Raw genomic sequence first — 11,302 nt, 5'->3', positions numbered from 1 at the left:
CGTTCTCTCTCTCTGCGTTCTCTCTCTCTGCGCTCTCTCTTCTCTTTGCGCTTTCTCTCTCTTTCCTCTCTCTCTCTCTTTGCGCTCTCTCACTCTCTGAGACCGCTCTCTTTCTTTGCACGCTCTCTCTCTCTGCGCTCCCTCTCTCTGCGCGCTCTCTCTCTTTGCGTGCGCTCTCTCTGTTTGCGCTCGCTCTCTCTCTCTGCGCTCTCTCTCTCTCTCTGCGCTCTCTCTCTCTGCGCTCTCTCTGCGCTCTCTCTCTCTGCGCTCTCTCTCTCTGCGCTCTCTCTCTGCGCTCTCTCTCTGCGCACTCTCTCTGCGCTCTCTCTCTGCGCTCTCTCTCTGCGCTCTCTCTCTGCGCTCTCTCTCTTTGCGCTCTCTCTGCGCTCGCTCGCTCTCTGCACTCTCTCTCTCTGCGCGCTCTCTCTTTGCGCTCTCTCTGTGCTCTCTCTGCGCTCTCTCTCTCTCTGCGCGCTCTCTCTGCGCTCTCTCTCTCTGCGCTCTCTCTTTGCGCTCTCTCTCTCTTTGCGCTCTCTCCCTCTCTGCGCTCTCTCTCTCTGCGCTCTCTCTCTCTTTGCGCTCTCTCTCTCTTTGCGCTCTCTCTCTCTCTGCGCTCTCTCTCTGCGCTCTCTCTCAGTGCGCTCTCTGTGTGCTCGCGCTCTCTCGGCGCTCTCTCTCAGCGCGCTCTCTCTCTTTGCGCTCTCTCTACGTTCTCTCTCTCTGCGCTCTCTCTTCTCTTTGCGCTTTCTCTCTCTTTCCTCTCTCTCTCTCTTTGCGCTCTCTCTCTCTCTGAGCCCGCTCTCTCTCTTTCTTTACGTGCTCTCTCTCTTTCTTTACGTGCTCTCTCTCTCTCTGAGCCCGCTCTCTCTCTCTCTGAGACCGCTCTCTCTCTCTGAGACCGCTCTCTCTCTTTCTTTGCACGCTCTCTCTCTCTGCGCTCCCTCTCTCTGCGCGCTCTCTCTCTCTTTGCGTGCGCTCTCTCTGTTTGCGCTCGCTCTCTCTCTCTGCGCTCTCTCTCTCTGCGCTCGCTCTCTGCGCTCTCTCTCTGCGCTCTCTCTCTGCGCTCTCTCTCTGCGCTCTCTCTCTGCGCTCTCTCTCTGCGCGCTCTCTCTCTGCGCGCTCTCTCTCTTTGCGCTCGCTCGCTCTCTGCGCTCTCTCTCTCTCTGCGCGCTCTCTCTTTGTGCTCTCTCTGTGCTCTCTCTCTGCGCTCTCTGTCTGCGCGCTCTCTCTGCGCTCTCTCTCTCTGTGCTCTCTCTCTGCGCTCTCTCTCTGCGCTCTCTCTCTGCACGCTCTCTCTCTCTGCGCTCTCTCTCTTTGCGCTCGCTCGCTCTCTGCGCTCTCTCTCTCTCTGCGCGCTCTCTCTTTGCGCTCTCTGCGCTCTCTCTCTGCGCGCTCTCTCTGCGCTCTCTCTCTCTGTGCTCTCTCTTTGCGCTCTCTCTCTCTGCGCTCTCTCTCTCTCTGCGCTCTCTCTCTCTCTGAGCGCTCTCTCTCTGAGCGCTCTCTCTCTCCGCTCTCTCTCTGAGCGCTCTCTCTCTCAGCGCTCTCGCTCTCTCGCTCTCTCTGAGCGCTCTCTCTCTCTGAGCGCTTTCTCTCTGTGCTCTCTCTCTCTCTCTGAGCGCTCTCTCTGGGCGCTCTCTCGATCTCTGCGCTCTCTCTTTCTCTATGCTCTCTCTCTCTTTACGCTCTCTCTCTCTTTACGCTCTCTCTCTCTTTACGCTCTCTATCTCTCTCTGCACGCTCTCTATCTCTGTGTGCTCTCTCTGAGCGCTCTCTATCTCTTTGTGCTCTCTGAGCGCTCACTATCTCTTTCTGCTCTCTCTCTGAGCACTCTCTCTCTCAGCGCTCTCTCCCTCTCTCTGAGCGCTCTCTCTCTGTGCTCTCTCTCTGAGCGCTCTCTCTCTCTCTCAGCGCGCTCTCTCACTCTCTCTGAGCGCTCTCTCTCTCTGAGCGCTCTCTCTCTGTGCTCTCTCTCTCTCTCTGAGCGCTCTCTCTGGGCGCTCTCTCTCCCTGCGCTCTCTCTCTATGCTCTCTCTACGCTCTCTCTCTCTCTCTGCGCTCTCTCTCTATGCTCTCTCTCTTTACGCTCTCTCTCTCTTTACGCTCTCTCTCTCTCTGCGCGCTCTCTATCTCTTTGTGCTCTCTCTCTGCGCGCTCTCTATCTCTCTCTCTCAGCGATCTGGCAGCAGTGATCTGCTGGTATTAAGTGCACTGCTGCTTTCTTTGGTCACAGCACCAGCTGCTGCCGCTACGGGCCCTTGTGTATGGTTCAGATTCTGGGGAAGTCCCAAGGGCTCGCTTCCGGTAGAGTGGAAGGAGTCTTGTAAATTCTCTTCTCCCAGCTGAGTTAGATTGTTCCACTTTCTTCAAGTCACCCATCCAGTAACCCTCCGCAAGCTGCACAAAATGTATTAAATAAAACTGCGAAGGATGACGTAAGTCGTCGCGTTCGATTCCGAGAGAAGCGAAGTTAGCAGCCACTTGCTTTTTGAGTGAGCATTCGGTTTGCCAACCCTCCAGAATTGAAGACTAATCTCCAGAGCTCTGCTGCCACAAACTCTGGAAAAATATCATAGGGGCATTCCAAAATTGGTGCTTTAAAAAAAAAAAAAAAAAAAATCTTGGAACACTTTTGTTTATTATTTATTGGATATGGGGAGAAAGGATGTTTGGCCGAGAGCCGAGAACCACCCAATTGGGTAATGGAAGAGTCTGCTTTCTGATTGGTAGGTGGGGCACCACAAGGGCGGACATGGGTGACCAATGGCAAGTGTCTGGGGGCGGGGTGGTTGGCGACAAGAGGTCATGTGATGACACCTCCAGGGATACGTCCAACCAGAGTTGGCGACACTAGTGAGTGGTCATTTTATTTTGATTGCTGTCAGTACGACTCTCGCACAATTCTCCCATCGGTTTGTGTTTCTCCCTTCGTCAGACTCGCAACAAACTTCAGGAGCAGGGCCTACCCAGGGTGCACCGCGACCCCAGTGCTCGGCGCGTGCTCGCTGGCAAGTCCATGTGACCAATGGAGCGGTTTCTGAGGCGCCAGGTATTGCGGGTGTGGTTGCTGCCATAATCGGCTAGGATTTATGAATGGAGTAGCTTTGCTGGAAGGAAACAGTGGGGTGGGAGGAGCAGTCTCCCTTTCTGAGAATTTCAATACTGAGAATGATGGATTTTTGTTGGGTAAGGGTGTTGAGGCGGGTAAATGGAGTTAAGATACAGATCAACGATGATCTCATTGAATGGCGGAACAGGATCGAGGGGCTGAATGGCCTCCTCCTGTTCCTATGACAGTGACGAGGAGAAGAAAGAGGAAGGACAAAGCAGCAGAAACAACGTAATCACCCGAGAGGCCATTGGGATTCAGCTTTTGCAGAAAAACGAATGGATTGAGAAATATGATTCCAAATCACTCAGTCTAATCCTGGAATCCAATGCAAGAAAAAGGAATTGAACTAATTCAGCCCCCTCCCAGCACTGAGCTTGGTCGGGGCGTTAGTCCATTGATGTTTTCTTGCGAGTTGCTGCTGTTGCTGGGGCTGTGCCAGGTTTTTTTCTGAAGCGGTTTGTCATGTTTTCCATGTGTGGAAATCGTGTCTCTGCTGCAGAGTCAAGTTCAGGTTCCTGCCTTTTCCAACCTTAACTGTTTTTGGAAAGTAAAGATTATCACTCTTTTATGTGTTTTGAAGAAGACTTTTGCAGGAATTTACTGTTGGTTGTTGAAGCTGGTGTGTTTCGAACGATCTTCTACACTGCCTTTTAGGTACGTCTGTTCTTGTCGGGCAAGATGTGTTATTTTTAAATGGATTTGGGGTTAATGTGCAATACTTAAAATACCAAGGCACTGAGCCTGGCAATCTTTAATCTAGATTCCAGATACAGTGAGGATACTGCAACCCCTGGGCATGTGCTCCAGAAACAATATTCCAGCTGCTGCTCGACATTTCCGAGCGAGTTCAGCCAGGCTCCAGCACTGTCCTTTCAACTGCTGTCAATGCCCCAAATGATGGGAGTGGTGCAAAAAACTGGTCACTTTGGTTGGCACCTATGAACTACCAATCTGGCTATCAGACTGAGTGCTGGCTTGACATTGGCAGCCTGATCTCGCCCTGATGGTGCAGGTGGTTCTTCAGTGTTTAAATATCAGCTTTCCCCTACGATTATCTACTGTCAAAAGCACAACTTGTCTGATTTTTGAATATCCTCTGCTGTAAACAACCATTTTCTCTGAGAATCAATGAACTTTTAGCAGGTTAGAAAGAAAACAAGATAAGAGTTCTGGAAACGGTGAACTGAAATTCAGGAGGTTTAGTACTGAATTATTGGTTTGAAATGTATTTGCAGGTTACCGAGGTGTGTGGTGTAAGCAATTGTTAGTGTCTAGATATGCTCAACAGTGGTGATTACATGATTCTGTGGGTGACAGATGTTACATTTGATGAGAATTCTATGATCCTGTGCCCCATACAACTGGGTGGCTCCAATTCTTCGCCTGTTCCCCGCTGTGTGTGAGATTGTGGAACCGCCTGAAAGACTTGATGTTTCACCTTTGCGCCCATTCCTTTTGCACCTTAATGGCCGCAGATGGGGGTTTGCATTGATGGAACTGTCTTCTCACATGGAAGGAGTGTTTCGGGTCCTGGGCAATAGTGTGAGAAAGAGGTGAATTGACAGGTGTTGCATCTTGAGGAAGAGCAATTGAAAGTGGAGGAATGAGCTTGAGCATCTAAGTGAGCACAGGCCCTTCAGAAAGTGGAGAAGGGAGGTGAAAGTGTGCTTGGTGCTGGGGTCAGAATATGATGTGGTGAAAGTGAAGGCTGGTGGGGTGGAAGGTCAAATAGACAGTCATTGCTGAGAAAGAGAGAGTGGGGGAGAGCAGAAACATGAGAAATGGAGCCACTAGAGTCGGCACACTCATTAGGTCTTGACTGAGGAAAAAAGAAGCCTTCAGAAGCTCTGGTGTGATGGAGTCTAAGAGGATGCGTGGATGGGTGAGTAGAAGGGTAATGCAGGTAGTTATTGGAAGCCTTGTTTAAAAGAAAGAACTTGCATTTATATAGTGCCTTTCAAAGCCTCCTTCTCTGCTGTAATTTCTGTGACATGACGGTGTGGGGGTTAGAATTGCCAAGCAAGTTGTTTGGAAAAGAAAACAAACATGTTATGAGTGATGAGGGAATGGGGAGAGGAGAAAACTGCTGTCAATGTAATCTGTTTTTTCTAAACCGTGTTGACTTGACACCATGCTGGCTGATTAATGACAGTCCAGTTCAAACACAGAACCTCTCTATTTAATAGGCCATGTGCCTCCTGTCTGATGGAACAGCAACGCCCATGAGCCACCCTCCAACATACAGAAATGATGATGTTCTCTGGCTGCCACAGGTATGGAGATAGTTGGCTGGATGAAGCAGTCACTATAAGGTACAATATTCCTAATGGTTAGGACAGCACTGATGAACCATCTAGTAGTGGACGTGGTTTATTTCTGTTCTTCCTCAACTTTAGACGTATTGGGTGATTGACAAATCGTCCCTGTTGGCCACTGTAGCTCGGAGATTTGTACCCTCCTAACCCCAATACAACTGCTCTTCACAGTTCATTTATTTCACACATGGGCTACTTTTTAAAGAGAAATAGCCCTCAAGGCATAGACTGTAGCTTATGTGTAATTTTGAATTGGATAAGTATTTGAAAAAGAGGGATATAAAAGGATATGATTGGAGTAAATAGCTTCAACTGAACTGTTCAGCACTACTAAAATAGTTAAATGTGCTTTGTATTTATAACTCTTACTGCAAACCTCTCGAGACTGCCTGCAAATCTCATCCCTTTCTCTCCCAGTGTTCATCGGTCTATAATATACTCCCAGTGTGGTAACAGGTCTCTCTTTAATTACTCTACCCAGGTCGACACCATCCATAAACGTTCGATTCCCTGGCTGAAGTTGTGCCTCTGATTACTAAGGTAAGCCTTCCTCCTTGTTTTCATCCTTTATCTCCTGACAGTATTACAGCTGGCAATATTTAGATTCCAGATTCGTTCTGCGTAGTACCAAGTTTCTGTTTAAAAAGAAAGAATTGCATCTATATAGCGCCTTTCACGACGTTCCAAAGCGCTTTACAGCCAATGAAGTGCTGTCACTGTTGTAGTGTAGGAAACACGGCAGACAATTTGCGCACAGCAAGTTCCCACAAACAGCAAGGTGATAAACCAGATAATCTGTTTTAGTGATGTTGATTGAGGGATAAATATTGGACAGGGAACTGGGGAGAACTCCCCTGCTCTTCTGGAAATAGTGCCACGGGATCTTTTACATCCACTTGAGAGAGCAGGCAGGACTTCGGTTATCGTCTCATCTGAAAGACGGCACCTCCGACAGTGCAGCACTTTCTCAGTACTGCACTGGAGTGTCAGCCTAGCTTCATGTGCTCAAGTCCCTGGAGTGGGACTTGAACCCACAACCTTCTGACTCAGAGGCGAGAGTGCTGCCCACTGAGCCACGGCTGTTACAGCTACAGCATCACATCCCACTCTTCTAATTAGTGCCTCTACTTTCCCAGTTTTGCGTGTCTCAGCCCTTTCCCCATCTACTGCAGAGAAACGTTATTCTCCAAGAATCTCCGCTTCCCATATTGTCATAAGTTTTGCTATTTAATGACAAATAATAAAAGTATTGTATAAAAATAAGGACAGAATATATATGGCTTTAAAATGGGGACTGAATTCCATCTGTGTGTCCCGGACCAGTAGAGCCAGACTCTCTAACCTGACCTGACTCCCTGTGGCAACACAGGCAAGTAGGTGCCCAAACCTTCCTGCAGGGTGAGACTGGGGATGTTCACCGTACATTTTGCCAGCTAGAATGCCGATCTCACTGCTGATAACTTACTCCATATTTACCTGATTTTCTAATTGGAATATGGCTCAGCGAGCATCGCAGTGAGTTGGAAATAATGCAGCCAATGGCCAACCTATTGATCTGGCCTCTGTCAGTGCGATTTCCTTATTATGCTGATAATTGCAGCACTGAATGCGCCAGTGATGCTACATCACCAGTGACTGGGCTGCTGGATCCTTCTCATTTGCAGTTTCCTTAGTGCCAACACTAAAACTCTCAGGTGTATCAGCTGCCATTTCCCCAAATTCAGATATTTCCCCATCCTACCCAAGCAACCAGACATGCTAAAGGCTTATTTTAAACCAGCTACTTGTGAACTCACTTCAGTCACAGAATTAGGTTAAAGTTTATCCTGGTCATCAGCATTGGAAACGCACTTGGTTGTATTTTGCCATTTCGTGAAACCATCGATAATGTTTACTGCTGTCGATGATCAGAAAAGGATTGGGATTCTCCATTCTGTTTTAAAATTGAACAACAACAACTTGTATTTATATAGCATCTTTAACATAGTAAAACATCCCAAGGTGCTTCACAGGAGCGTTCTCGAACAACATTTGACACCGAGCCACATCAGGAGATGTTAGGGCAGGTGACCAGAAGCTTGGCCAAAGAGGTCGGTTTTAAGGAGCGTCTTAAAGGAGGAAAGAGGTTTCGGGAGGGAATTCCAAAGCTGAGGTCCTAGACGGCTTAAGGCACGGCCACCAATGATGGGGCGATGGGAGTAGATGCCGGATAAGCAGCGTGACAAATCAGATGCAGTAGTGGGGTCGAGAGAAGTGGTGGTGAGGTAGAGCTGGGTGTTGTCAGTGTACATGTGGAACCTGATGTCGTGTTTTTGGAGGCGGCTGAATGACATCACCAAGGGGTAGCATGTCGATGAGAAATAGGAAGGGGTCGAGGATAGATCCTTGGGGAACACCAGAGGTAACGGTGTGGGAACGGGAAGAGTAGCCATTGCAGGGGATTCTCTAGCTACAATTAGATAGATAAGAATGGAACCTGGCAAGAGTAGTCCCACCCAGTTGGACAACGGTGGAGAGGCTTTGGAGGAGGATGGAGTTGGCAATGAGAAGGGATAGTGCACATGGTCACAGTCGGGTAGGATTTCATAAGGGCTGTTTTAGTGCTATGGCAGGGGCGGAAACTGGATTGGAGGGGTTCATACATGGAGTTGCGGGAAATATGGACATGAATTTGGGAGGTGACAACACATTCAAGGACTTTGGAGAGGAAAGAGAGGTTGGAGGTGAGGTGATAGTTTGCAATGACAAAAGAGTCAAGAGTAGGATTTTGAAGAGTGGGGAGTGATGAGGCACAGGCACGATGGGCGTAACGGCCTCCATCTGTGCTGTATCATTCTATTATGGCAGATTTGAAAGGGAGGGGGACAGTGCCAGAGGACAATGAACTGTTGGTAATATTAACTAGCTTTGGAGCCAGTTGGGTGGTCAGCAGTTTAGTGGGAATGGGGTAAAGGGAGCAGGAGGTGGGGCTCGTGGACAAGGTGAGCTCATGAAGGTAGCTCAAAGAGAAACTGGAAAAAAAAGTGCTCCTTCCGGGCTAGGGCAGGGGGGAGCCATAGAGGCAATTTGGCCCAGCCAGCTTGGGAAAGGGAGCAAAGGGGTAGAGGCAGCTGAACGGATGGTCTCAATCTTAGGGACAAAGAAGCCCATGAGCTCCTCACACTTGCTGGAGGGGAGGGTGGAGGAGACAGGGGAGAGAGGTTTAAGAAGACTGTTTGTAGTGGAGGAGAGAAGCTGTGGGGTATCTTTGTATTCCGTGATGACCTAGGAATAGTGAGCAGTTTTGGCAGAGGAGAGCAGGACCTGATAGTCATTTATGTGGCCCCGCCAGATCTGGCGATAAATGGCTAAACCAGTTGTCCACCATAAACATTCAAATCTGCACTCGTTAGACGTAAAAGTGCGGCAATGGGGGCGGTGCTGTACCAGGGTGAATATCCAGGGCGGGAGAGAGCACGTGCTTTACTGGGGATAAGGGCATCAAGGGTGTGATTGAGCAGAAATAGCAGGGAGAAAGATGGGCCAAATGCTGGACAGTATGGGAGTTTGGAAGAGACGTTGTAAGTGACTTGGGTGAGAGATTTTTTCCAGAGGTGGACGCAGAAGGCAGTGGGGTTGGAAAAGGGAAGAGGGATGTGAGTGGAGAGAGATACATAGAAGAATGTAGAAAGCTGTAAAAGTTGCACCTTGAACAACTCAACAGTTAAGTTTTGTTGCCGGAATCAACTTCCTCATTAATAATTTGAAGTCTTGATTTATTAATGAAGATGGAGGTTAGGAATGCCGGGAGGTGTAACATACATCCTGTAACTGGTTGGTAATAACTAGACCCTATCAGCAAACACATTTAGTGCATTGTTTACAAGCAGTCAGTAAATGTGTTCAAGAGCCGATCAATCACATCATTTCCAGGTCACCAGCCTCATTATGTTTCAGTCCAAACGGCAGCAGAGTGCCAAGTGGCTCAAACGCAGGAAAATCAGGATTACATGATTTTAGTGGCGGCGGAACTATGATGATTACCTTCCAACTGTTTGCAGGGGTTTGTGGGGGCAGCATTACAGTCCCAGGAAAATGTGGCGAAAGTAATTAATGGCGGAAGTCACCCACTCCATAATCTCCTCTCTTGCGCCGTTCAAGGGTCCCTACGCCATAGTTGCACCGTTACAATGGTGCATGTAGCCAGGAAAATCTGGGCCAGTAGATTGTTTTCATACTGACCACCCCTGCCCTCCCCCTTTCAGGTTTATTATATTGGATGGATTTTTCACTTCACTGTCGATATTAACCCCTGCCCAGATGTTCGAAGATTTGCCGCTGGTCCCCTGCCTGATGTCAGTCTCCATGGTCTCCTGTACTTTGCTTTCAGGGGTTGGAGAGGAATGTCCCAGTTTTTCCCTAAATTTTGTGCGGCCTTTGTCCTGTCTGGAGATGACGTGTTTGTTGGGGAGAGGGGAGGGGTCAGGCTTGATGGTGTTTTGTTGCATCATGTCAAAATGGGAAATAGGGTTGGTGGACGAGCTGTTCTTGTCCTGTCCTTTTTTTATGTTGGTGAACCCTTGCCCACTATTCTGATGCTCCTCACTGGACGCCAGTACTGCTTCAATTCACATGAAGTCCATCACATCTTATCACAGACTTATCCGGCCCCACAACTCATCCCAGTGCCCCACAAAGTGGAAATCATCCCCACTATGTTTTGAGTCACCAGCCATCCAGGACTGTGCTGGAGTCTCCAGAAATTGAAGATTAATCTCCAGGACATTTGCTGCGAGCACCCCAGGTGGAAAATCATTGGGGCGTTATAAAAATAACTTGATTTCATTTTGTTTGAACACTTTCATTTATTGTTGTAAAAATATTGGTGATAGGGGAAAAGGCTGCTTGATTGACGGTCAAGATTGATCCAATTGGGTAACAAACACTCGCTTTCCATTTGGCGGGCCACCGCGATGATAGACCAATGGCGGGAGGCCATGTGCTGAAACCGCCAGGATTACGCTGAACCAGAATTGGTCTCCCTGATACACCACCCGGTCTCCCTGATACACCACCCGGTCTCCCTGATACACCACCCGGTCTCCCTGATACACCACCCGCTCTCCCTGATACACCACCCGCTCTCCCTGATACACCACCCGCTCTCCCTGATACACCACCCGCTCTCCCTGATACACCACCCGCTCTCCCTGATACACCACCCGCTCTCCCTGATACACCACCCGCTCTCCCTGATACACCACCCTCCTTGACTTGCGACAGCGGAGCTGCTGATCTTTTTAAGCCGAACTCCTCAAGCCCCCTTTGCAAGACCTCCAACCTGCTCCTCCCTATGTCACGAACAGTAGTTCAGGCTGATTACGTTTCTGTTACGTCCGTGTATATTAAGACAGAGACTGCGGAGAACGGTACAACAGGTGTTTACTCAACGTGGCTCAGACTGCAACTGATCTGTACAGATTACTACTCAGCGTTATATACAGGTGTGGTCACTGCCGGTACTACAGTATATATGAGCTGCAAAAAGTAGTTCCCCCCCCCTTAAAGGTACATACATTACAATTCCTCCCCGTTTAGATTAACAGTACCATAACACTCATTTAACAATTAAATATCAAACTAATTACAATTAACACTTTTAACATGCAACATTAGCTGAAAATAGTCTATTTATAAATTCAGTCTTTGGGGAGGCTTCCTGATCCTTTCTGGATCGCGCCTTTTACGAGTGTCTTGCTCTTGGTGCGGAGGCGATTCTGGCCCCCTGTCGTCGGTTGGTTCATCAGCTTCCGATGCTACTGTTTCTAGGGTAGATGCTACCTGTACGTCGGGTTCATCACCAGGTACGTATGGGCGAGGCATGGGGTTAACTTGTTCC

At 48.7% G+C, this 11,302-nt stretch overlaps 1 protein-coding gene across 1 annotated transcript in view; it reads left to right on the top strand.

The window, feature by feature from the left end:
• Positions 1-1,990: 1,990 nt before the first annotated feature.
• LOC147116133 (lactosylceramide 4-alpha-galactosyltransferase-like) overlaps positions 1,991-11,302 on the top strand; it is a 47,205-nt gene continuing 37,893 nt past the window's right edge. Inside the window, exons 1-2 of the mRNA XM_085990887.1 lie at positions 1,991-3,046; positions 5,906-5,964. The gene's annotated coding sequence lies outside the window, so the exon portion shown is untranslated. The remainder of the gene's footprint in view (positions 3,047-5,905; positions 5,965-11,302) is intronic.

The sequence above is a fragment of the Somniosus microcephalus genome, chromosome 6 (genome assembly GCF_052327205.1).
Source record: "Somniosus microcephalus isolate GS21.2 chromosome 6, FLI_Smic_1.0, whole genome shotgun sequence".
Taxonomy (NCBI): domain Eukaryota; kingdom Metazoa; phylum Chordata; class Chondrichthyes; order Squaliformes; family Somniosidae; genus Somniosus; species Somniosus microcephalus.
The sequence above is the reverse complement of the archived record's forward strand: the minus strand, read 5'-3'. Positions and strand labels throughout refer to the sequence as shown.